The sequence below is a fragment of the Enhydra lutris genome, unplaced genomic scaffold (genome assembly GCF_002288905.1).
Source record: "Enhydra lutris kenyoni isolate GAN:26980312 unplaced genomic scaffold, ASM228890v2 scaffoldscaffold69, whole genome shotgun sequence".
Lineage (NCBI taxonomy): Eukaryota > Metazoa > Chordata > Mammalia > Carnivora > Mustelidae > Enhydra > Enhydra lutris.
In genome coordinates, this window is record NW_019154153.1 from 1,636,014 (window position 1) to 1,658,464 (window position 22,451).

The 22,451-nt window shown below is 48.9% G+C and overlaps 1 protein-coding gene and 1 pseudogene across 17 annotated transcripts in view; one reads left to right on the plus strand and one right to left on the minus strand.

Moving 5' to 3' along the window:
• The window catches only part of LOC111159674 (calcium voltage-gated channel subunit alpha1 C), a 621,933-nt gene that overhangs the window by 467,139 nt on the left and 132,343 nt on the right, over positions 1 to 22,451 (minus strand). The window lies entirely within an intron of this gene.
• On the plus strand, positions 2,757 to 14,107 carry LOC111159686 (annotated as a pseudogene).

Here is a 22,451-nt window from a genome sequence, read left to right on the forward strand (position 1 = left end):
CAAGCCTTTTCTAACTGCACAAAAAGAATGCGCCTCTTTCTTGGAAGGAATGTCGATATGTGTAAGCAGGTAAGGAGGCATCTCTGGGCTAACTCAGTCCTTAAGGGAATTATAATCTTTTCCTTTTAAGGCAGCTGAAACAGGAAGAGAGAGAGAGAGAGAGAGCGAAGATGGGGTCTCAGACCCTCTCCAGGCCAGGAAGAAGGCTGCTGATGAGGCTGGTTCCCTGGAGGGGAGCCAGCCTGGACTCGCTGGAGGAGACAGAGGACCTGGGCCATGCTCACATTCCTGTGACCCTAAAACACCTCTAGGCCCTGGCTTCCCCCCATTCTCACCCAGGATTCCGAGGTACTTCCTTTGGTGTGCCTGGTTCTATATTCAATCATTTCCCTTCTGTAACGAGCCTGCTAGGAGGCACCATCTCTCCCGCTCAGTTCTCGACAATAGAAGGTATCGCTAAAAGGAGAGCATCGTGACTTCACCAAGAAGATGAGTGCTTAACATCTTAGTCAGAAGCTTCACAACTAAAGTGGCCGTGGCAGGACATACCCTAGGAGAGTTTCACCCTTTGCTGCTCCCTCACAGGGCTTTCCTCTCCCAGCAGGCAGACCTGGGCCTCTAAGGTCCTTCATACCTCTCCTTGGGGCTCTTCTGCCCTTTGGGGGAGAGCCCTCCAAATAGGATGTTGGAAGACCATCCAGGCTGCAGTCCCAGCATCAGCTTCGTGCTCCCCAGGACTGGCCCCCCCGGAGACCTGAGAACCGGGCCTTTTGGAGGGCCTGCCTCTAAAGGGCTGGGACAGGTCTGGATGCCAACGGGCAGGTGAGCTCTGCTCCGGGGGCCGCTCCTCCATCTACATGGAATGCTAATGCGTGCTGGGAGACAGCAACCAGAGCAGGAGTTCCAAGGAGAGAATGAGTGTGAGCTAGTGGAGGCAGAGTGCCCGCAGAATGCCCACAAAGCAGGGCGGTTGGGGGAGGAAGGGTGGTCCCAGCAGTGGGAGATGGGTTGGGATATGAGGTAGCCCGGCCTAGCGGGAAGGGAGAGGCCGCTCTGCCTAGGGGACAGGACCTGCCTGGGTGTGGCTGGGATCTGGGATGAGCAAGCTGACCTCTGAACTCTTCCCTGCCCTCTCAGGCATGCTGGCCCCCCAAAGTCCTTGGCACCGAGAGAGCTGATCAGAATCTATCTTAAGAGGTGTGCAAGCTCATGGAAGGGAACAGAGGGGAAGTGTGAGGGGTAAGCAGAATGAAGACCTACAAAAAGCAGACTGAAGTCGAAGCTGGGGAGCTCAGACAGGGAAGTCTCTGACCTCTCTCTGACTGGGAAACCCAAAATAAGCATTTGCCTATCTTGTGCAGCAAATTCTGGTGGAGTGCGTACTAAGCATTAGCAGGCAAGTGCTCCCAAATCGTCTCCAGGTTTTCGTGGCCTTGACTCGTGACTTCCCACTGGCCGGGTGCTCGAGTCCAGACCCAGAGGACTCCCTCTGCGACATCAGAAGGAGGCGGGAGGGCAGACCGTGAACATGACCTGTATCACCTCTTCAGTACCTATTTTAGGCGGGGGCTAGATGGCTCTGCACATTTTATGGGAAAAGAAACAGAAGCAGAGACAAGCAGAGATGGAGTTCAAACGAACCTCACACATCAATAAATGCTGTTTGCTAAGCAGAAGCGTCTGGCCGTGGATAAAGCCAGGCCTGCAGGAGCAGGGAAGGCGGGCCAGACAGGGGGACTGCTCAGCGATGTCATCGCCACAGGAAGGGGTACCGGTCACCGGCAGGGAGCGAGCTCCTGCAGCCCAGGCCTATGGCTGAGACCCACTTCTGAGCGTGTTTACATAAGAGAAGGAGCACAGTGTAACCAAAAGGGTATAGGGATGTGGACACAGATGGACTCAGGTTCATTTTTAGCTCGGTGACTTTGGATTTCAGCTTCGTAACAGGTGAGGAGAAAAAAATGGCTGAGGGATTCAAGAGAATCCTGGTATTATCATCCTGGTGATACTCAGTAACAGAAAACTGTTACTATTAACTTGCTGCTTTCTTAAGCTTCTATCACAGTTATTCACGAGTTTATTTACCTAGAATAAAAACCCAATAAAACTTGTCAGTTGGCTGTTGGAAGTGATTGAGGTCACTTCTCGTTGACTGTGTACTGATACGGAGCGACTTCCCAAGGCCAGTCAAGTTGGGGGAAAAACAATGCAGGACAGAATGTGTGAGTGCTCGCCGCATCAGTGCTGAAGAAGTCAGTACACAGCTCTATGTTCTCTGATGTGTAGGTCTCCTCGCAGTGATAGGCCCTGGAGGCGAGGAGCGAGGAAGGAGAGAGACTTTTCACAGTATGCTTGCCTGTGTATTTTTTATTTTGTGCTATGTGATTCTGCTACTACGTTTTAAAAAACACATGGAATAATTTACTTAGAAGAACTCTGAGGGGGAAAAACGGTGGAGGTGTTATAAGGCGCTGAAAGTTCTGGGCAAGCCAGGGGGAGTAAAGAAGGGGTGACACGCTTCGTGGCCCAGTGGAGAGGTCGTCGCTGAGGACCCTGAGAACAGTCCAGTGCCATGGAGTGGTGGCTGTGAGGAGTGTGGATTCCATCTCTCATGACAGAGCTGTGCCGGGCCAACCTCAAGACGAGCCGTACCAGCCACCAGCCACCATCCTGGAGGGGGCGCTTCGTCATGATTCCAACACTCTGGTTCACACAGCACCTTTTATCCATGGAGCGCAAAGTGCTCGTGCACACCCATGAGGCCCCAAAGTCACCCGCAGGAGAGGAGGCAGCTCTTCATAGCTGTGAGGACGGTGGCCCTGAGAGTCCTGGAGGGTAGGTGCCGCCAAGCTCACTGGGCCGAGGCTCCCCACTGAAGTCTGTCGCTTCCAGCAACTTCCAGTCCCACCACTCCTGCCTCAGTTTCCCTCTTTGCAATTTGAGAATATGAACAGTACTTATTTCACAAGGTTAGTGTGAAGATTAAATAACGGCCAGAGTAATAACTAATAATTGAACCATTGTTTTATGCCAGACACTGCTTTAAGCCACCTGGCCCATATTTACCTGATGCTTATCCTGAATTCATAAGTGAGGGAGCTGAGGCACAGAGGTGCACAGAGGTGCAGGCAGCCACCGCATGACAGAATCGTGTGGGGGGGGGGGACCCGAACACTTCACATGCATCACTGTTCAATAGGCTGACATGGAGGGTGGCCTAGAGATGGAAAAACTGAGGCACAAAGAGGCTGATGACTCTGCTGCTCTTTTTCACATATGACCTTGAGGCCACAGACGACGACCTCTATCAACAGATGTCAGGGAAACTGAGAGAAGAGATAAGGTGGCATCACTCCTTCTCAGCCTGAGAGCCAGGGGTGCAGGTGGTCCCTTGTGGACTGTAAGGCCCTGGTTCCCTCGAGACCAGCAACAATCTCCCCTCCCGTCAGGACCCGGGATTCGGAGCCTTGCTGACCAACTGCTTAGAAGGTGCCAGAAAAACCTGCCCAAATCCCGAGGTGCCTGGAACCTGAGAAAACTGGTTATGGTTCAAAAGCCTATGGCTGCCACTGAAAAATGTAAAGGGAGGGGGGCTGATGAGAGGAGGGGCTGAGTGCAAAGCCAGCAGACCCATCTGTAAATAGAGACTACGTTAGGAATGTGTAAGCAACACCATAAATCCCTCGTCAGCTGCCTCCCTTCCTCTCCTTCACGGACAGGGCCTGGGAGGCCTTCTGCAGAGAAGGGAGGCTGGCGATCGGCCTCTGATGGCCAGAAAGATAGCTCCACGCCGAGTGTCTGTCACCGAGCACAGGGTAAAACAGACACACAGAGAGCTTCACTCATTAACATTGGCGTTGCCATGACAATGAGCTGTTGCCAGGTAGCAGCGAACTAGGAGAAGAGTGAGAATTAGCAAAGCCTAAAAATAAAGCCGTTATGTTTCTTCCCCCGTCTAGATGTCCATGTGTAACAGGCAATAATCTCGCCTCCGCCTCGGCCCGGTCCTCTCCCCAGCCGGCCCCCACTGCTCCCCGCCTGGCAGCCCACAGGAGGCGGCGCCCCACCTCCATGCCAGGGGCCCAGGAGCGCCCCTCCCTAGCCGCTCGCACAGAGGGCACCTGTAGACAGGTGAGGACTCACACCTGGAGGCTGGCTAACAAGCAGCACTGGAGAAAGCCTCAGCACAAAAGCCAAGGGGCATTTTCCCCTCCTCTGGAGGTCAGCCCAGACTCCAGACAGAAGCTGGGCCCATTCTGGGCCGTCACACACGCGCCCGACTCCCTGGCTTGGAATGAATGGGAAGTGGCAGGTGCCCTGTCCTAGCTGACCATTTCTATCTTGGAACATAAATCAGTAAGCTTCAGCCCCAGAGGGTTCTGTGGAAGTCAGGAGCCCGGGGTGGGCAGCACAAGTGGGTCATGGTTTCCTTTCTAACTGTGATGAGTGGGTCATGGTTTCCTTTCTAACTGTGATCCCACCACTGAAAGAGCCATCATCACACTAATTCCAAAAGGGAAGATAGCATAAGGATAAAAATCATGGAGCAATCTGTAAACTGCTCCAAGGGACAGGTAGTGGAATTATTTTCAGGGTCTTCTGGTCTGGCTCTGGGAGCAGAGTTTCTCCTCTCATTCAAGTGTCTGGCGGTTACAGGTTTCCTTTGTTCGTCTCTCCCATCAGACCCTAAGCTCCACAAAGGCAAAAATCACACCAAACTGTTCGCTCTCATAACCTTAGCGTCTGCTGCCATCCCAGACACACAGTCTGCACACAACACACACAGTGGGGGAAAAGAGGGAGCAAGGAAGGAGCACGGCCTTAAACACGGCAGGGACAGCATTCTGGGTAAACGACAAAGATATTAACAGTAATAATACATGACCTAGATAAAACACCTCTCTTTCTGCAAAATTCTAAGCTCTGCCTTCTAAGAACCAAATCCTACTCTCTATCCAGGTCTCTAGTCTCAAAAAAAAAAAAAAAAAAAAAAAAAAGGTTTATCACATATACAAGTTTCTCATGCTTTAAGCAGATCCAATAAATTAAAATCCAGTTATCTGTAAGTATAATTTGTTTAATTCAGGTAGTATGTGCTAATTCAAATCTCTACTTCAAGTGAAGCGAACAGCAACAACTAAATCTGTGGTTTCTTTCGTCCCCCAAACTCACCCTTGAGTTCTCTCCCTCAACCATGGTGGACATGCACTCAGCTAATGCAAACAGTAGCTAATTTTAATATCAGTGCAAGAAGTATGTACTTAAGAAGCTAAAGTCATTATTTCTTTCACTATCACCCCATAAAAATATATGACCCAGAACAGAACATAAACATTATTTCTTGCTTCTTCGACTGTTCTGGATTATCTAGCCATTAATCCAAATGCCAGTTCCTGCCTCTGGTCCCCCAAGCTTGTGCAAATAACATAAAGGTAGCAGAGAGAATGACAAGTAAAAGAAGGAGCAGAACAACTGGGGATTTGAGAGCGAGTCCCATTGATCACCCCACTCCCCATCCCAACCTCTGAGCAAGGCCAAACCTGTATGAATTAACTTATGCTCTTGAAAGAATGAGAATCAGCAGGTAAGTAACAGTGATGCTCGTGACAGCTGTATTTCAACAAAACTCCAGAGAGCTTCATATTCTTACAAAACTACAGCCACAGTAGCCATCAAGTCTGCTTTCAGCATTGTCTCTAGAGATGTTGAAGTTCATGGTCACATTCCTTCTGTTCCAAAGTCAGACACCCAGGCTTCTAGTAGGGGGACCATGTACCCACAGGGTCTGACGTTCTTGTGGCCAGGCACAGTGCAGATCAGTCCGAAAATGCTACTGGAGCACAGTTTCTACAAGTGTAAGAAAGTGGAGTAGCATTCTGGGAGCTGCAGAATCCCATACTATAAATGGCCCTGGCTTGATAGCCTGGGGAGGGCTGCTAAATTAGCAAGATCTGCCTGATAGACCGATCCCAGTGCCAAAGCTGAGGGCACCTGCGTGCCGACGTGCACCCGGACCCCTGGGTTTTCAGCAGGTCCTTCACTTGACTGCAAAACAAGTGGAAAGTCAGGCCTAACACTGACCGGAAAATAGGGCCTTTTTGAAAGCTTTATGTTCCCTTCTGCTAAAAGGTACCCAAGAGACGGTTCTCACCATCACTACACAACCACGCTGATACGTAAGATCCCAGCCAGTGCTCATTACCCATCCACATACATTCTTCCTTCCCTACGGCACAAAATAACCAGTTACAACTGCAGCTTCCAATGGGAAGGGGCTATTGAACTGATGATGGAGATGACAAGGCAGCCGGCTCCAATGTGCCCCAAGTAGAGGCCGGAGCACGGTGCTGGACACTTCACAGGTGACCAAGAAACAGACACTGAATGGTTGAACCAGTGAACGAAAAAGCCAACCTAATGCGTTTCCCCCTAATACACTTGAATTACTGGGATGCTGCCAAACAGAGAAACTTGGCCCAGTTCTCTGAGATCGCACCAGTCTACAGTTGATCACCTCTGCCCATCATTGCCTTTGAGATCACAGGCACCAGGACCAAATGTCATCGCCAGCCCCATGAGGACTGTGTTGGGATCCAGCCCTAAACTTGAATGCCTCGCTCCTCCTCATCTCCCCAGACTTCCAAATCGAGGCAGCCCCACCAAGCCCGGCCTTCCTCATAGGAAATGGAAGCAAGGAGAGCCACCTGCATGCTCTCAGAGAAGGACAGCATAAACACGAACGCTGCTGTTATTAGCAATATCGCCAACATCTCACTTGGGACACGCTTTCATATATCCCTACTTCCCTCTACCGCAAAGAGTTTGTAGTTCCCAGCATGACCCTGGGGAAATGGATCTCTGAGGATGACCCAAATGAAGCTGTGGAAACATGGGTAAGACCCCGACTGCACTAGCCACTCCCCCCAGATGTTCTGTTGCAAGAACGGTCTGATAAAAATAAAATCACACCAAGCTGAAGATCGGATTCCTCTCCCTGCCCTTCCTTCCTTCCTGCAACAGATAAACTTGTTTTCTTACTTTGCATTTGCCATTTTTAGAAACGGGTTAAAAGTGAAATGCAAGCCTCTCCTAGAGGAAAGGATAAGGATATCAGTCAGTCTCTCTCTCTCTCCCCGCTCTCTCTTCTCTCTCTGTCTCCTCTCTGGCATGTGTTACTAAATTTTATATAGCTTGACTTGCTGCATCTCTGATATGAGCTGCTTATACACAACATAACCAGACACATATTTTTAAGAGTACGCATCACTTAAAATAACTGGGTTTTAAACCTTCTGATGTTAGATGAGAATGTGGTTGGAGGACTGGATGGGTCTTGGCTCTTGAGAAAGCAAGGCAATTAGTGTTTTAAAGAAATGGATGAGTAACCTTTCAGGAGGCCACCGACTGAAATGTAGAAAAATCTGACCTGTTTTTGCCCCAGCAGACCCCCTTGGAAAGTAGAAATATCCTTCTGTGATGGTTTCCAGAGATGAGTTTTCTGAAGCTCAAGACAGTTATTTTAAACTTCAGCTCCCTTAAACTGTATTTCTAAAATATAATTAGCAATTCTTTATTCTTGGCCAAACAACTGCTAATAGAACACTGTGTTGTATGGTGGTACAAGCCAGTTAAGAATCTTATGAAACAATGCCCAAGATACAGAGTGGCACAGACACCCTTCTCTCTGTCTCCTTCTCTCTTTCTGTCTCCCTGTCTCTTTCTCTCTTTCTCTCGGATACAAGTAGGCACACAGATGGAACACCATTTGTCTTCCCAGAACCATCAAATTTCAAGCACGTGATGACTCCTCCCAGTGAATTTCTTATGATTACAACCATCGACGGACCATTTCTGACTGTTTATTTGTTGGTTCATGAGAATTATTGGTATTTGGGTTGTTTTTGTTTTGGTTTTTGTTTTGTTTTGTTTTGTTTTTACCATACTGATAGATAGAATGGGTGCTTACAAAATTTTTAAAGGTATTTGATTACTGTGTTTAGGAAAACAATTCTAACAATAATACATGCCAAACCAAGACTTCAGTGGGGTATAGTGTGATTGGTTGCTTCTCACTGAAAGGCGTAAGGACCAGGGAGCAATATTTAAAAATCGCTCACTTGTCAGAATGGATACCACAAGCCAGGAGAGCTGGCCCAGGGCTCTGAAGCCCTCTGCCCTGCTAGACATAGATCTTCTATTTACTGGATGCAGGGGAGGTCCAGGGGTCTGAGGCAGGGGCCTCAGGTGGTGGGGGCACTTGGATTAGAGTAACTCAAATGCTCAGAGTAGTTGGAAAAGGAATCGAGTTTCTCCATTATTTCTATGTGGGGAGTGGGGAGAGTGGTAATCGGGCTCTAAGACCCTCAGGTTAAGCCAGTTGAAATAACCTCAAAAAAATACAAAAACAAAAACAAAATAAAAAACCACCAACAACAAAAACTCCCAAAACCAGGGTATTTGTTATGGGAGAAACACGGGGTTTTTTCTGGGGTGGGCTGAGGAGAGGGAGATAACCTGATTTCATTGGCTGACTCACCCCACGGGCTCCAATTTGGGCTGACCTTCCACTACTAGGTACAGTAAGTACCAACTAATTATGACATATCAGACACCTCCATATTGGTTGGTAAATGGCCATTTCCCTGAGTTTCCCAAATGCCCTGCACCACCCAGGCCCCCTTCCTCAGGCCCCCCCAGATCCTCCCTTAAATCCACTAAACAGAGAGTTTATGCCAGGCAGGGCAGAAGGCTCCAGAACCCTGCAGCAGCCCTCCTAGCCATGGTAACCGTTCTGATGAGTGCTGTTGAACCAGCCATTAGTAACGTGTGCAGCCCTAGTCATGCTCTGGCCTTCAGACCATCCCCACCAACACAGCTATCCTGGGCAAAGCCATGCTGACCCCTCGGGCACATGTCACCTCCTCTCTTGTGAACAGTGCTCTATCCAGCTTTTCCTCTCTTTCAGCATGTTGTAACTGTTGTATTTGCATTATACTGTGTGTGTGTGTGTTCAATGTACATGTCTTCTCATCCACCTCCATAAAGAGATTAGAGGCTGGCATCACACAATGTTTTATATTTCTTGGCTTACCACTTTATACTTAACACAGTACCTGGCGCATTATAGGTATCTGAGGAATGTTCATTGGAAGAAACTTCTAACGCCTTGACATTCCAACAGCCATGCCCTATAAGTTGATTCTTATCCTAACCAAGCCCTGCCAGTCTCAAAGCTCCCGCAGGTCTAGTCCCCCCCATGAAGCCTCTCCAGATTCTCCCCCAACCCAAGGGATTCTGTTTTTTCTAATCCCTACAGAATCAACAGACCAGACTGCACACTCCAACACCTAATTTAACTGTATACCATCTTATATTACATTCCTTATGAGAAAGTTCCATTCTTGTTGTTTGTTTTATCACCCCGACTAGACTATACATTCTTTGAAGATAAGGACCACATGGGAAAAGGCACATTCTGATAATCCGTTTCTGAAAGTCAGATGTTCTGTGGGAAATAGTAACCTATTTCCCATTATTTTAAATAGGAAAAATTATAATGTGTCGCATTACATCAACCCCAAACCAAAATATATTATAATGTATTTCCTAAAATGTAAGCAAAGTACATACAGCACATAACTATCATATGAACGATCACATTAGGATGGAAAGTGTTTAAAATAGCAGTTCCCGATCTCTCAGTTGAACGTGCAGAAACCTGTCACCTGGTTTCTCCCAGAGCTTTAAAAGTGCCCAAATGGATGACCACCTCCTAGGAAGGTTGGTGGTCAGGAAAAGGGAAAGGAAGACTGTGTTGGGGGGTGTGTTGGGAGCTGGAAAAGCAGTCTGGTCTACCTCGCTATTCCACTAGCTTTGAATATCTCCAACACATGTGGCCCAAGACTCCCGCCATGGGGCATGGATGAAAGTTCCTTTGATACAGTCACAGGCCTCTCTTAGCACCCAAAACAGCACCAAAGCCCATTCCCTTTATTGGCACTCAGTGATTCAACAAAACACCTACAAATGCTTCTCATGTTCCACCAATTGTATTTGAAAGATAACTTGAGACTCTTCTTTAAAATGTTATATTGAGTTTAAGGGACGTCAATATACACTTTTCCTATATAAACATCAACTGAAAATCACAGTATTCAGAGCCATGTATAAAATATAAAACAGGGGTATTAGGAACAAAGCTATATTCCCGCAGGAATATGTTAACGGGAGAGACATTCTATAGGAGACACCTGTTTCTTCCGAACCCTTACCACCCCTAGCACAATGGTGGGTCCATGCCCAGGGCACAACAGGTACCTAAGGACGGAGAGGTAGTGTATCTGGTCATTGACTACAAAAATAAGAGGAGACCGGGTTGGAGAGCAGGAGAAATCTTAAATGGGCCATGTTGGCTATTCAAAAAGAGAAAAATAACTAAGAACCAACACTCACTGGACACATGTCAGCTCACTGAATATTCATGACACCCCAGAAAGGGAGCTACCACCAGCCGCATTTTACAGGTGAAAAGACAGACTGCATGAACAACGTGGCTAAGAGCCACACGCAGGTCAGTGGTGGAATCTAGAATCGCAGGCAGGCTTGAGGGCTAAGCCTGAGCCCTTTGCTCCATCCATAGCACCTGCTCCCAGATCAGAAGCATGCTCAACCCCCAGGAGCAGCCATTCTCCCAACCCCCAGCATCGCATTTTATTTTTGAAAATACTACCCTGTGCTTCTGAAATCACTCATCTACATCGTTTAAGTTGTCAACTGGCCTTCTTCCCTCTGGCTCACATCCCAAGGCCTGGATTCTACAGCGCATGGCGTTCCTATGGAAGCACTGGTTCTCAAGGGGGCTGCTTGCTTTACACGGAGCAGTCCCAGGTGTGCCCAGCTTGCCCTCCTGCCTCCCTGAGCACCCCCAAGTCAAGGTTAATCCCCAACACAGACCATGTACACCAAGCCCTCTGCCTACCCCCTTGTTCAAAATCACCAACCCAAGAGGAATGTACTGTCACCATTTATTCATCCCACAACTATTTCTTACCTGTAGACCTTGGGCTAAGTACGGGGGATACTGCAAAGGAGAGAAGATAAGGTCCTCCAGCTCACCCAGCTACTGGGGTGACAGATAATCATACAAATAAATACATAATTACAAATTGTTTTAAGTTCTCTAAGAGACAAGAGCAAGAGAAAAGGGCAAGACGGGGCAAGATAAAAGGTTATAACAGGAAAGAGGATTTAGAATAGGAGCTTAGGGAAGACTTGTCAGATGAAGTGACATTTAATGAGACCTGAATAGAAGGATAAGAAAGAGAAAGCCAAATTAAGAGTGAGTGCCTCGGGTTGTCGGCCTCCTCCCTGTAACCACCACGACCTGTCACGTCCCAAACCCCCGCCTCCACCAGCCTGTCTCCAGGTTAGGCCTGTGAGAACCCAGCCTCTCCAGGTGGGGGTGGGAGGGCACCTTGAACTTCTACACACAGAGGTCTCCCAGTTGAGTGTGCAGAAGCCTGTCACCCGGTTTCACCCAGCCCTTTATAGGGGCCCAAATACATGGTCGGCGGCCAAAGAAAGGGAACGGACGAGGATGCAGATACGTTGTGGAAAACGACCCTGGCTTTGCAAACCCTACAGGACACGTGGCTGAGATCCCCATCTTCCGGGAAGGGACGGATGTTCTCTGCTATGTGTGTAGAAAGTTTTTAATATACATTCGGAGAGAAATGTAACTCGTCTGGTTCTGATTCATTCATAACTCATCACATTTGTTTTGCAAACGCTGTTTGATGTCCAAGAAACTGCCAAGCCTCCCTGACCCCGCACCCCCCTTTGAAGTGGTGGGTGTGTATATGTCACATACCGCCTGGGCACCAGAGAACAGAGCCTGGGGCTCTGTGCCCTGAGATGTGGTAAGAAGCAGACCAGCTGTGAAGGTCTTCCGGTCACAGTACCCTGCACAATTCCCTCGGGCTCTGTTTAGCAAACTCTCTGGTGTGAACATGCATCCAGAACACACGAGTGAAAGGTCCATGGGTGTGCAGGGAGAAGAGCGGGGGGCGGGGCGATAATTAATGTTTATGTCATTTGTTTGCTGACTGACACGGGAACATGTCAGCAGCCAACTGACCAAAAAGAAGCATCCTCCTCCTCTAGAGTCAGAAAACTGCCCTAAAAACAGAGGAAGGGACAGGCTTGCACATGAGAGTAAGCCAGACCCCAGAATTCTAACATCCTAGTCAGTTCTGTGCTGAATGGATCTTCTCCCAGTTGTCATCGTACCTGCGTAGGGACTTAAGCGGGGGTGAAAGCCGAGGGTTCCAAACACCCTGCAGTGAGTGAGACTGCCCCTCACGGAGAATGGTCTTGGCCTGAGCGCTGGACGAAGCTACTGGAAGGGGAAGAAGGCGAGGCAGGGACCCTGGGGAAGGACAGCTCGGGGACGGGATTGTAGACATTATAGCCTATGCCACCTTCTTAGTAGTAGCGTGTTGCTTCCCTGACCTGATGGTCTGAAGGGTCCAGAGGCACATCCCTTCAAGGGAAGTACTACATGTGTCTCACTTTAAACAGCACGCAGTGTGCAAGTCAAGTCACTTTCTAAATGCACCCGTAGGTACTCCAGGGTAAAAACGCTAACTACTCCTCTTCTGGGAACCCCCTGATGATTTTTATCTGCGTGGAAAAAACAAAAAACAAAACTTTTGTAGTACAAATAGGCTTTCTAGCCTTCTGTGATGGGGCGCTTAGATTTCCAGGTACAAGGCATCTCCTTATGGAGAAGAGAAGTCTACCTGGGTAGCGGGCTGCAGGGGACTGTGTCGGACACATGTCTTCATCTGCGGGGCCTGGAGCATTCTCAGGGCCTGTGGCCCGTTATCCAGGAGCCTCAGCTCGCCCTCTGCTTACAGAGAAGACAACAGAGCTCGTGCTATACTCACAAAACATGTTTGGATCAAATGAAGGATGTAAGGATGGTGTCAGATGGGACGTTTTCCCACGTGAAGCAAGATCCCTTCCTCTTCTCTGCCGTGGTTGCCGAGATCGTTGTGCCTTCCCGGATGAAGAAGGCAGACAAGGCTCTGGTGTGCTTTCCAAGGACCAAGGAGAGAACTGAAATTCTCCTAACCCCAAAATAATTCTCATGCTGTTAATAAGTGCTTGGAATGTCTTAAATGATTCAAGAGAAGACTTAAAATATGAAATATCTAATATTCATGCTGGGCTATAAATGACTGCTATCTAGGTCTTTAGTTCTTGGGCGAGTTTTAACAGGGAGAGAAGCTTGAAAGTGCACAATAGCACTGATTCTCTGGAAGGCAAGGAGTCCAAGCACCATGAAAGTAGGGAAAAGACATGGAATGAGACATGAGGCATCACAGGCAGGGCATGGGACGCAGGGCAGGTCCCTCCCAGTAGGAGCCTCAGTTTCCCTATTTGTAAAATGGAAAGTTTGAGCTGCACGTTCTTAAAGGCCTTCTGACTCTAAAATCCTGTCAGCCAACCCAATGATCAAAAGCAGGGACTCCACCTTGTCCAGCTCAGGCAAGGAGAAGCAGAGGCCCAAGGTCAACAATGAATCATTTCTGTAATCATTGTAACTTAAAAGAGAAAAACAACACATATTATTACATATGACAAGAGATTCAAAAAACATAAATGGTTAGTATCGCCTTTCCTCAGTTGCTGTGAAGGCGCTTGGTTTTTCTGAGGGAGCTAAGGCCACACTGGGGTGAGGCACTCGCTCTACCCACAGACCAGCAGCGTGCCCACACCACGGCCTCCTTCTCGGAGCAAGCCTCCATCTACTCGGCCCTCATCCCGCCTGACGATGAGGTGACAGTCACGGAGGACAAGATCAATGTCCTCACTAAAGCAGCGGGTTGACGTGTCGAACATTTTTGGCCAGGCTTGTCTGCGGGGGCCCAGGCCAATGTCAACACCAAGATCCGCAGCAGCAAGGTAGAGGCTGGGATCTACACCAGCAGGAGATCCTGCTCCCCGCTCCACAGCTGCCCCAGCTGAGGAGAAGGAGCTAGAAACAAAGGAAGAAGAATCGGAAGAGTTTGGTGATGACACAGGCTTTGGTCTTTTTGACTAAATGTGTTCAGTAAAAAGCTGAACTCTTGGGGCACCTTGGGTGGCTCCACTGGTTAAGCAGCCGCCTCCTCGATTTCTGCTCAGGTCATGATCTCAGGGTTGTGGGCTCGAGCCTGCATCCTCACCGGGCTCTGTGCTTAGCGGGGAGTCTTCTTGTCCCTCCGCCCCTCTCCTTGCTCCTGCTCTCTCTCTCTAAAATAAATGAATAAATCTTAAAAACAAAAACACTGAACTCTTCAACTAAATAATAGGTGGACAGTACTCTCTGAGTCCAGGAAGACTGATGGACTCCCCAAAAGCCATTGTTCCTTCTGCCTGGCTGGAAAGGCCCAGATTCTGTTTGGTTGTGACCCCCCTCTTCCCATGATGCAGGGAAGTCCTAATTCATCTCAATGGGTCAACATAATCTCACTCTCGGGGCTAAAGGGACATTTGACCAACTCTTGACCAATGAGACATGGCAGAGTATGCTGGACACTTCTGGGAAAACTTCCTTGCTCCTAAGAGACACTCAGGGGAGAGAGGCCTCCAGTCCCCAGGATATTGCTTCTTCGGCCTGGGCTGTCTGAAATGGCTGTGGCCGTCTTACAACGTTAGGGGAGCTCTCTGCGGATGGAGCTGTCACGCTGAAGAAGAAGGAGCAGGAGAGACCAGAAGGATCCATGCCACAGGAGATGACAGGCATGATGTGGTGAGGGAACAAATTGGAGCCACCTGGCAGAGGTCAAAGGGGACAAACTTCCAGCAAGTATCGGGAGAGACGGCTTTATGCGGCCAATACTTAATTTACAAGAGCTAAAATACTTCCTTCAGGAAAATTTTAGGAAAGAGTTTTAGGTGGTAGCTTATGATATATGCTTAAGAACATTTAAGAGTACCTCAAAATTCGTCCCCTCACTGTGAAAACTAAGAATCACATAAAATAAATGTGTTGCTCTGCAGGTCACCTTCTGATGGCCTTGTCAGAATGAATGCCAGCCCCAGCAGCCAGGTCGGCAGGGCTGAGCCGGCAGGTCCTCTGTCCTTTCCCCTTCATTCCAGGACCCCTTGTCTGACCTCCCCCCACCCCCCACCGAGAGCCCCACCCTCGTGCTTCCAGAGATCTGCGGAGTAGAAAATGAAGACTTTCTATCAAAGACGCTGTAGGATTTCACCTTTTCTACCAAGTTCAGTTTGATTTCTGTTTCTTTCTTTCTTTTTTTTTAATAAAGATTTTATTTATTTATTTGACAGGCAGATCACAAGTAGGCAGAGAGGCAGGCAGAGAGAGAGGAGGAAGCAGGCTCCATGCTGAGCAGAGAGCCCAATGCGGGGCTCGATCCCAGGACCCCGGGATCATGACCTGAGCCAAACGCAGAGGCTTAACCCATTGAGCCACCCAGGCACCCCGATTTCTGTTTCTTAAACCTGAAGTCTTCACAACTCGGTAATGGAGGAACTCAGTGACGCCAAGAGCACCTTCCAGGCACATGCAGGGCCTATAGTATCTGGAGTCCTAAGGAATCTTGAAATGGGGAGTCGTCCTCGTGCCTGAGGAACACGTCCAGTAGCCTTGGAGGGGAGGCCTCTGGTTCGGTGGAGAGCAGCATACCTCGAGGCCTCCTCAGAAGCTACTTCCTTGGGAGAAGGGAGAGGAAGCAGGGAGACAGCCAGACAGCTCCCCAGCTGTCTTCAAAGATGCTTTTGGCTGAACTGCCGTATCAGAGTGTTTTGTCCTAAAGGACGAAGGCACAAACACAAGCACTTTCCTTCCTGAGGGTGCCCTTCCCTCCTGCCTCAGCCGTGGGTGCACGCCTACGCAGCCTGGAAAGGTAACTCAGGGTCCTCTCCAGGCCGTGGCCAGCACTCGAATGTCAAGGCCATCTCACCCTCTGGGTCAGGCAAACCACATAATGACAGAAGATCATTTCCATACAAGGGCCTTCCGGTGGTGAAAATTCATTTAGGAGGAAATAAATTTGAATTGAATTTACTAAAGCCAGAAAATGTAAATCAGGGAACATTCCTAATGAAACTGCAGCTTGGTTTGGAAACGATCTTCAAGTTGCATTTCGAGATACAGGTTCGTTTCTGCACTGAGCTGATCACTCGGGGTGGCAATTTACGGAAGCCCGGGTTCTACTAACGGGTCCTCAGAGTGTCAGATTTTGAAAATAATAAAAATGCAGTTCAGTTTGGTGCTTCTGGTTTAAAAATTAATCACCCTCCAGTTTGGTCCTATTCAATCACTGCTTTAAATGTAGGAAAACTTCATTTATCTGAATGTTTTTGGAGGAAGAGGCAGGAGGAAAGTCTTCTCTAAATTGATGAAAAAAATCCAAATGGTTGATTTTAGAAAAATGGTTCTAGTACTTGTAGTATTGAACATATAATAAGCTAAGATTTAAATGAACACTAATAAGTAAAATTGAGTTAGTCACTGAAAAATTACAATCCATAATAAGCCTTTATTACATAATAATGAATTACATTATATCGCTGAGTCTTAATTTTTTAAATCAATGGGAAACACAGTCTGTGTCAGAATTCCTGGGGTACAATTTGAATTTAAGTTACACAGCATTCAGGATTTAATTGGGCATTTCCAATGGTCAGTGAGTAGCTTTAGTAAATGCACAATGCAGGGAAGCAGGAGAGGGAGAGAGGGGGAGAAGGAAGAGAGAGAAGAGGAAAGCGTTAGAGAGGGAGAAGGAGGGAGGTCAGATGGGAAGGAGGGAGGGGGAGAGTGGAGTTGGAAGGGAAGAAAGGGAAAGAGAGAGGCGGAGAGAGGGGATCCACCCAGGGAAGAACAAATAAATTCTTAAGTTGGGAATCTCCATTTACATGCCTTGGTAGAGAAAAGCAGCCAAGAGAGTGGAGGGATTTAAATTTCCTAAGAGCATAGTGTACCCGGTCTGGGCTGTACTGAGGGACCTTACTGCCTACAGTCTCCTTGTTGTGACAGCTTTAGCGTCCATCTTAGAAGAACATGACGGTGCCCCTGGAGGAAGGGGTGCTTCAGGCCAGCCTGTGTCCGGCAGAAAGCCACCTTTCCGTGTACTGGTGGGCATGGGACTGCTGACCTGGAGAGGACCAGAAGCTCTTCTGCTGGGTGGGCCCGGCCCATCCATTCTGAACCAGAAGGTAGGCTGCCAATGGCTTCTGTCCTGCTCAAAACTACGGAAGCCCTTGAGTCTTCCCTGCCTGCCACCCACCTTGCTCCTATCGGCTCGGGACCTGCTGGTCCACATGATATTTAAAACAGAAGACCCAGAAAGGAGACCCTAAGGGCTACACATACAAGAACCTCAACAGCACTGCTCTCCTCGCTGCTTCCCCGACCGAGGACCACCATCTCCGGGAACCTCTTGCTCCTTCCTCACTTCCCTCTTATCAGAGTCAAGATTAATCAGACATCCTGCTTTTACACTTCAGTGTAAATGTGTTTATGTTCTGGCTGGGACTGGTGACGGCCTTCCAAACTTGGTTCAAGACAGAGAGTCTACAAGGGCAATTCTATACTCCTCATTTGCAGAAATATTATTTTCTGTTATGAATCATGGTAATAGGGAGTGTTTCGGCTGTGTTATGGGTTAAGCAGGCCAGCCTGGAAATCTAAATGGCATTTACAATTTTCTACTTTTAAAACGCCAACCTAATAATGAATAAAGGAGCAGTTCAAAAATTGGGGACTGTCTCTAAATGATTTGGGGATGAAAAACTCAACATCTCTTACCAATGGGACTCCATGCAGACTTTCCCTACATCTAAGCTAGGAAATCTCAACTATCCTTTATCCAGGTTCATCAACTGAGAAGTAGCAAAGAACCCTGGATTCATTAATTCCTTCTAAGAGGGTGGTTAACTGTAGAGTGAGCTAGCAAATCACAGGTGTTTGGGGTGGATGGACAAGAGGAGTTTCCTGAAGCAACAGGAGGGCTCCGGACTCCTTGTCCCGACTATACTGCACTCAGTCAGGCTGCAGATGAGCCATCAGAAGAGAGGCTGAAAGAGTCTTCTTACGAGTTCCATATTCAAAAGAAAGCCCTACTCCAGCACTGCCTGCTCTCGAAGACACAAGTACCACTGAGGGCACAGCTGGGGGCCCACCTGATCTGAACTCTCTGGGAGCTTGGGCCATATGGCCTCCAAGGTCTCTCTCTTCCAAGGGCTGGGAGCCCCACGGTCACAGATAAAGGGGTGAGCTAAGTGGTGCTAGGGACCCCTGCTAACCTGTCACATAAGTTTCTGAGTTCGGGGCTAAAAGGAGGACCCTTACCAGCTTGACATTCACTATCTCCAGCAGGCTTGGACTGCAGCGTAGAAAATCGATGGATAGTCCTGTGGCTCCCTAAGCACTACATCCCTATTCAGTTTCAGAAGTTAGCCCATCACCCCCTGCCCCTTACTCTCGCCTCTACCTCCATTTCCTGTGGTAATGGTTTCATACCTTTGGCACTAACTCTGTTCATTCACTTTGTCTGAGAATAGAAAACATTTTGATAGAAGGCAAATTTTTCTTGTGACAACAATGTTTCCCAAAGGAAGCTGGCTCTGAAATGACGGAGATGTCAAATCGCAGACACGTGTAGCTGGTAACAGTCTGAAGCACATCTAATCCAATCTCATCTTTACCAAGGGGGAAACTGAGGCCCAGAGTGGCAGCAACAGTGGTACAGCCACGATCCCAAGCATTGTGCTCCCTGCTGCCCATGGGAAACCATGACTTCCTAGTTCTGAGTCCCTGCCTGCACAGGGAGGGTCTCACCCTGGCTCTGCTTTCAGCCATGTGATCAGGGCAGACTTGAGAACCCCCCAAGGCTTTGAGATCTGCACACCCGCTCTTCGTGAGTTGCTGTCTGGACTGCACGGCAAAGGTATATACAGCACAGAGCACAGTGCCAGGCACGTAATGACCACTACCATCATCCCTACTAGTATTAGTGGCTTAAAAACACACACGTACATCTCTTCTTCCATTAAGGGGAGTGTATTTGGTTCATTTGCAAGACATTAGAACATATTCTCTCTTTTGATAACTTGGAACTTTTCTACCAGATCCCATCATAGCCAAAAAGACATCCTGGTCAGTGTTTCCTCTTGGGAATAAAGTGTCCCCAAGTGTCCTCACAGGACCTTTGTTTGGAAAGTGCTCCTACTTTCCCCACGGGTGGAATTTTCAGATATCCCAGTGTAGGATGCAGGGTAGACCCAGAGGAGCCTGAGGGCAAGTAACCCAGGGACACTTTCCACGGGTGTTCAATGGCAGGGTCAGGATACAGGGAACAAGTGTGCCTGCGTGGGAAAAAGCAAGAGAGTCAGAGTGGGCCTTAGTGTTCACGGGCAAGAAAGTTCACCAAATAGATGAGGCCCCAAATTCCTCCAATCACTGAAACATGGCATTCATAATGGGAAAGAAAATGAGAATATCACAGAGCAGGAAAGGGGAAGGGGGAAAAAAACAGGCCAAGAAGCCCCAAAAGTGGCAAAGTGTGTCAATGAAAAGGATTTCTCAGGAAATTTCCAAGAGAAGGAACTGTCTGTGGACAGAAAGGGAGAAACAAAGCTTACCAGCACATATGAAAAATGACTGAGGAATTCCAGTTGTCTGAAAGTTCAACATAAGTAAACAATGTGATGTGGAAGGAGAAAGGAGGAGGAAGAGGAGGAGGGAGGGGGACAAGACGGGAGAGGAGGGGGAGGATGGAGGGAGAGGACAAGGAGAAGGAAGATGGGGAGGAGAGGAGAGGAGGAGGACAAGGAGGAGGAGGGGGAGGAAAAGGGGAGGACAAGGAGGGAGAGGAGAAGGACAAAGAGAAGGAGGGGGAGGAGGAGGGAGGGGGAGGAGGGGAGAGGAGTAGGACAAGGAGGAGAGAGGGGGGAGGAAAAGGGGAGGACAAGGAGGGAGAGGGGGTGGACAAAGAGAAGGAAGGGAGAGGTGGAGGGAGAAGAGGACAGGGAGGAGGGAGAGGAGGAGGAGGAGAGAAGGGAGGAGGGGGGAGGAGGGAGGAGGAGGAGGAAGTCAACTTGTAATCTCAGGCTACACTGATGAAAAGGAGTTGCCCTCAAGGAAGCAATAGCCTCTTATCCCCGGGCCCGGCAGAGCTGGGGAACTGTGGGTCAAAGGCAAACAGCAGAGTTCGGATGAGGTGGCCAGCGCTGGGGGGAGAGGGTGCAGGGAAGCAGATGGTCAGCCTAAGGGAGGATGACCAAGAAGCACGGGGCTGCGGTCTTTGGTATCAACAAGGATGTCCCAAGGAAGAGAGAACACATTTTCTCCCCTCCAGATGGCAAAATGAAGAGCAGCCGGTAGAAGATAAAGGAAGGCTGCTCTAAGACAAATCTTTCTTGCGCCATTGCAGATATCCCCCAAATGGATTTCCATCCCCAGAGGTGTCAGGCAAAGGCCGGATGGCCCAAAGACTTGTCAAGTTCTAGGCAGGAGAAGGCCCCCTGCTGGCTGGGCCTGGGGCCCCATACCTCTGGGAGACTACAGCCAGGCCAGACACTGCCAACTGCCCCCCTGGCCCGCAGCCTTCTTCCTCTACCTCTTAAAGAGCAGTGAAGGTGCAGGGATCTCAAAACCAGCGGCCTGCTAGAGGAGTACACGGGCCCTTCCAGCTTCTGGCTCGGTCAGCCACCCCCCTGGAGGATGTGTAACGCAAACCAGCTCGTCAGGTAACAAGTTTTCATGGATCCTGCAGGCAGGGCCGGTAGGCAGCAGCCTGCATGCATGGAAGGAGAAGGCGACCTGCCGACCTCCGTGCAGGTGTGGGGTCCTAGAGCCACAAGCCCGCTTCTCCTGCAGGCGCTCTGCAAATTTAAACCCACTTGGAGCCACATCGTGAGTCTTAGTAAAAAGATTTCTGCTGAAACAGACAGCTACTTAAAAATGTTCTCCTCCCATTTATATCTAATGTGCTAAGTTCTGACTTCTGAATACAGAGGATAAAGGCCCATCTCCTTGGGTAAAAGCACAGCATGAAGCTGTTGGGTCCCACTCCCGCTCTGCGTCTCTGTCTCTCCTCGGAGTGCTGCGTCACTGACCACACTGCACTGTGTCTTCGAGTACCCTGTGACTGTGAGCGCGGGCGGGAAAGGACAGGACAGCTGTGTTTTAATTGAGGATCTACTATGTGCCAGGCACCGCAGGACACATTTTCATCAATTATCTTATTTCTCTCAACAATCTTGCAGTTGTTGTGGCAACAGTCCCGTTTAACTCATAGTGAAATTGTATCTAAAAGAAAGAAAAAGTTACTTAAAACAACAATGGGCCCCATCTACTTCCACCTTCAAAGCAATGGGGAAATGAATCTCTCTACCACCCCTTTTCCCTTGTCCAAGGAGGTGGGGTCAGACCCCTCTTCGATCACCCACTACGTGGGAAGGCACGTAAGCAGATGTGAAGAAGGCTCTGGGCTGAGTTCAGGGGTAGGGACTAGATAGAGCCAAACTGCTCTGCATATAAAAATGGGGAGAGTGTGTTCAAGCAGTCTGGGAGCAGAAAAGGGGGAGAAGCAGAAAGGGCAAGAAATATATTAAAACCCTAAGGCCTGGGTAAGCAAAAATATCTGAAGGGCCAAGCACAGAAATTTCAAACATTCAATATTCACATTACAATGATGTGAACTCTCTTGAGCTTCCCAAAACCTGAGTACAGGCTGATATACTCACAAAAACCTTGTGTGAGACTGGAAAGAGAGAGAGAGAGAGAGAGAGAATGTAAATCAAAGGGGAACACGTCCCTCTCAGGGTTTGTCCAAAGCAGGGAGAAGGGCATGGTCAGAGAGAGTGGCGGACACTGGAGACAGAGGGGGCTGGGTCAGGAAGTCCCTAGGTGATGGCCACAATCTGGGAGAGGGCATGGGATGAAGGGCTGAACCTGACACCTGGGACATACACGGACCAGGCTTGAGGTCTTATCACTGCTAATTGTGGGCCAATCTTTAAATCCAGCTCCAGCTGAAGCCACATCCAACTTACTTCCACTTCCTTGCCCTGAAATCCTCTTCTCAAAACCCTGCTCCCTCCAGGCACCCAGCACTCAGCATCTTCACCAACCAAACTCTGCACACCCTTAGGACGCCCCTCTCGTGGAGCTGCGCACTCTTCCTAGAGTGGGCGAGTTGCTCCTTGCACTGAACAGGCCACTGATGTTCACCAAACCTGTTTCTCCTCCACGTGAGGACAGAACCAGACCCCATCTCCCAGAACTGCATTCAAGCCAATGGAACACGCAGGAGATGGTGAGAGCCACCTCTAGGCCTGGACCTTAAAACTTTGGGTGCAAACCTCCATGCCTTTCCTTATCTCTCATCTGCCAGCCAGATTCAAGGAATCTCATCTGCCCAGGGGAGTGGCAC